Raw genomic sequence first — 5,050 nt, 5'->3', positions numbered from 1 at the left:
GTGGGCTTGTTCCCTCGGATAGTCCGGCGACCTCGAACCAGGACCGGAGGGGACGGCAACATCACTCCTCCAGATCATTGCTGAAGGTCTTGTTGGGGCTGAGGGAGGTAGAGCGGTGGGGAGGTGGAGAGACTTAGGTGGGGGTTGGGAGGGGAGAACGACTCACAAGGCACATTGAGAGTGAGCGCCAACTATTCGGTGGGCTCTTGTCACTTGTGGTGTGTTAGGAGTCTGGGTGGCGTTGAGTGGAGTGTTCCCGGGTGCCCAACCATGAAGGAGCGCGTAATCACTTGACAGCAGCTCGACCCTGGACCTCGATGCCTGTTCCCTTCGCATGCACTTTGGAACTAGCGCAGACTCCTAGCCACCGCATAGGTGCTCGGGATCACTGTGCTGGTCGGGTTGGTTTTCTTTGGGGAGTTGTTCTCTGGAACTCAGTTCCCGCATACAGAGACCCGGCCTAATGTGATGGGGAGCAGGAACATCCGAAAGCACATAGTATAGGCTTTGCAAGCCTTTCCCTGAGTTATAGGTTAGATAAGGAGAGTCGGCCAAGACTCAGGGAGGGTAGGAGTGAAAGGGTGGGGGGCCGCGGGAACACTCCCTAACTCTAGATTGTAGCAGCTATAGTGGGGTCATCTGAGTGGGTTGGACTGGGAACACTCCCAAGCACTGATATATGATTTTTCTGTTGGTTGGGACTGGGAAGGTGTGTCCGGAGAAGGGATGGGGGATAGTTGACTGGGGGAACACGCCGATCACATTAGCTAAGAAGGTCTCTGAGTACCCAACCGAGTTTGGACGAGGAGACAGCCCGAACACTCCACCCTCACCATTTGAAAGTGGGTGCGTCCGTCGCGGGACGGAGACTCAGCAGAAAGCACGGTGTTCCCGACAGAAAGTCCCCAACCCCCCCAGGCAACGAAACCGGTTACAGGTGTGCTGGACAGTCGTTCCCAACAACCCCACACCAAGGAGCGAGTCCCAAGCAGAGAAGGCCTAAATTCGTGCTGGGAGGAGTAGTTCCCGCATACCCAACCAGAGACCCTAATGCTAACATGGCTGGGGCCGGTTTCCGTGCACTGGAACCCACCAACCAGTTGCCCACATTCAGGAGGTCCAACCCTGAAGTGCTGCTTGGAGTGTTCGCACCGGTCCCAACCAGAGACCTAATGGCGCTGGAGTGTTCCAACAACTCCAAGTCCCGAACCACAGTAGTACCTAATAAGTGCCATGGACGTCCCAGTCCCAACCAGAGACCTAATGTGCTGGAGTGTTCCCCAGTCCCAACCAGAGACCAATGTGCTGGAATGCTCCCACAAGAAGAAATACAATGCGTTCAACTAATCCGTCTCCACATTTAACGACCCTCTGAATCAGGTGCGGGGGGCTGCCTTAAATCACGAATCCATGTCTTCAGCGCCCGGGGAACAGTGGGTATAACTGCCTTGCTCAGGGCCCGGGAAACAGTGGGTTATAACTGCCGTTCAGGGGCAGAACGTCATAGATTTACCTTGTCCGTCGGGGATTCGATCCAGCAACCTTTCCTCACTCATTTTTCTGCTTCAATTTAGGACACAGAGACAATGTGTCCTTTCTCACAGCGTAATGACGAGATGGGAGGGACGAGGTTTGACGGGAGGGAAAAAGGGGAGAGGGAGGGATAAGGGGGAGGAAGGGAAGAGGGAGGGACGGAGGATGGACAAGGGGATGAGGGAAGGGACGGAGGGATGGAGGGGCTGAGGGAGGGAGGGACAGGAGAGGATGGACGAGGAGGGGATGATGGGAGGAACGGGAGGAGGGACGAGGAAGTAAAATGAGGGATGAGGGAAGGACGGGGTGAGGGAAGGCGGGGGATGGATGAAGGATGACGGGACAGATAAGGGGAGGGAGGGACGAGGAGGGGATGGAGTTATGAGGGGGGAGGGAGGATGAGGGAAGGAGGGAGGGATAAGGAGGAGGGATGAGGGGAGGGGCTGAGGGAGGGATAAGAGGAGATGGGAGAGATGGCAAGGGGAGGGGCGGAGGGACGAGGAGGAATGAGGGGAGGGACGGGCAGAGGGGAGAGGGGGAGGAAGGAACAAGGGGGGGGTGAGGGAGGGACGAGGGAGGGTGGAGGGGACGAGGGAGGGTGGAGGGGACGAAGAGGGGGTGAGGGACAGATAAGGGGAAGGAGGGAGGAGCGAGGTGGGGACGGACAGAGGACGAGGGGGGAAGGATGGGGTTGACTGGGAGGGGGGGAGAGGGGAGGGAGGGTGAGAGGGATAATTAACCTGACCCAACCATTCTCCTCCCGCCGACTTAACCTGACCCAACCATTCTCCTCCCGCCGACTTAACCTGACCCAACCATTCTCCTCCCGCTCCTGCTGGCTTTCACAGATTCTGCCATTACTCTCCTGAAGTTGCCGGTAATAGGCTACACGAGGAGTCGGCAACCTTTCTCATGTGGGATACCAGTTTATCTTACCATTTATACCGATCTGGGTGCCAGTTATGGTTTTCATATGCACATTTTCGTTGAACAGTTTGATTTCTTTTATAATGTATTCATTTCTCAAAATCATTGTCACTTGGTAAATCAAAATGTATATCTAAATGACACAAACCTAGAAAGTAACTTCTATTTCCATAGCCAACAAGTAAAAACATTGCAGCCTGCAGGTAGAAAATATCCTGATTTAAAAACAAATATATATATCCTATAAATCACATTGGCTACGCATGGCCTGTCTGCAACGAACTTGAAACATTGACTCAACTATTAACTTGGGTCCAGCCTGAAGCTTGTGCTAGTGCACTAGCAACATTGTATAAGATATTCTGGGCACTCAGTTTCCCACGCCAGTGAGCACTAGTATGAACCCTTTGTTTCAGACGGGTTAGTGTCTCTGCAGAGTGGCAATGCTGTTAATTGTGCAGCCGGTGAAGATACTGCGAGACACCGGGCAGCCCTTAATATTGCAGGGGGTTTGGCCTTATCTTATTTCTGGTTCCGTCGTCGTTGGACTGATGCCTGGCCTACTGGTGAAGTGGTCTCATTCATTTTGGGAAACTATTTGGCTGGAGGGAAGGTTGTGCCAAATCATGTCGTTTTTGTAAGGAACCTGATGGGTTATCAGAAAAGTACCCTAGAGTAGAGGTCGACCGGTTATGATTTTTCAACKCCGATACCGATTATTGGAGGACCAAAATCCCAGATACCAAGTATTGGAGGACCAAAACCCCCGATACCGATTATTGGAGGACCAAAAAAGCCGATACCGATTAATCGGCCGATTTYTATTTTATTTATTTTTTAAATAATTTTTWAAAATAATTGTTTAAATTTATTTTAATTTGAAAATTAATAATGACAATTACAGCAATACTGAATGAACACTTATTTTAACTTAATATAATACATCAATAAAATGAATTTAGCCTCAAATAATGAAACACATTCAATTTGGTTTAAATAATGCAAAAACAAAGTGTTGGAGAAGAAAGTAAAAGTGCAATATGTGCCATGTAAGAAAGCTAACGTTTAAGTTCCTTGCTCAGAACATGAGAACATATGAAAGCTGGTGGTTCCTTTTAACATGAGTCTTCAATATTCCCAGATAAGAAGTTTTAGGTTGTAGTTATTATAGGGATTATAGGACTATTTCTCTATACAATTTGTATTTCATATACCTTTGACTATTGGATGTTCTTATAGGCACTTTAGTATTGCCAATGTAACAGTATAGCTTCCGTCCCTCTCCTCGCCGCTACCTGGGCTCGAACCAGGAACACATCGACAACAGCCACCCTCGAAGCAGCGTTACCCATGCAGAGCAAGGGGAACAACTACTCCAAGTCTCAGAGCGAGTGRCGTTTGAAACGCTATTAGCGCGCACCCCGCTAACTAGCTAGCCAGTTCACATCGGTTACACTAGCCTAATCTCGGGAGTTGATAGGCTTGAAGTCATAAACAGCGCAATGCTTGAAGCATTGCGAAGAGCTGCTGCCAAAGCGCACTAAAGTGCTGTTTGAATGAATGTTTACGAGCCTGCTGCTGCATACCATCGCTCAGTCAGACTGCTCTATCAAATATCAAATCATAGACTTAATTATAACATAAAAACACACAAATACGAGCCTTTGGTCATTAATATGGTCGAATCCGGAAACTATCATTTCGAAAACAAAACGTTTATTCTTTCAGTGAAATACGGAACCGTTCCGTATTTTATCTAACGGGTGGCATCCATAAGTCTAAATATTCCTGTTACATTGCACAACCTTCAATGTTATGTCATAATTACGTAAAATTCTGGCAAATTAGTTCGCAACAAGCCAGGCGGCCCAAACTGTTGCATATGCAATGAACGCAAGAGAAGTGACACAATTTCACCTGGTTAATATTGCATGCTAACGAGGATTTCTTTGCTAAATATGCAGGTTTAAAAATATATACTTCTGTGTATTGATTTTAAGAAAGGCATTGATGTTTATGGTTAGGTACACGTTGGAGCAACGACAGTCCTTTTTCGCGAATGCGCACTGCATCGATTATATGCAACGCAGGACACGCTAGATAAACTAGTAATATCATCAACCATGTGTAGTTATTACTAGTGATTATGATTGATTGATTGTTTTTTATAAGATAAGTTTAATGCTAGCTAGCAACTTACCTTGGCTTCTTACTGCATTCGCATAACAGGCGGGCTCCTCGTGAGGCAGGTGGTTAGAGCGTTGGACTAGTTAACCGTAAGGTTGCAAGATTGAATCCCTGAGCTGACAAGGTAAAAATCTGTCGTTCTGCCGCTGAACAAGGCAGTTAACCCACCGTTCCTAGGCCGTCATTGAAAATAAGAATGTGTTCTTAACTGTCTTGCCTAGTTAAATAAAGGTGTAAATAACATTTTTGGGGACTAAATCGGCATCCAAAATTACTAAAATTACCGAATTAATTGGCCATTCCGATTAATCGGTCGACCTCTACCCTAGAGTGTTCCCAGTGTGTGTCGTTACACGTGCTATGTCTAAGAAAGTCGCCGGGAGCAATTCTAGTGTTGAGGAGG

This window comes from Salvelinus sp. IW2-2015, unplaced genomic scaffold (genome assembly GCF_002910315.2).
Source record: "Salvelinus sp. IW2-2015 unplaced genomic scaffold, ASM291031v2 Un_scaffold2571, whole genome shotgun sequence".
NCBI classification, from domain to species: Eukaryota; Metazoa; Chordata; class Actinopteri; order Salmoniformes; family Salmonidae; genus Salvelinus; species Salvelinus sp. IW2-2015.
The sequence above is the reverse complement of the archived record's forward strand: the minus strand, read 5'-3'. Positions refer to the sequence as shown.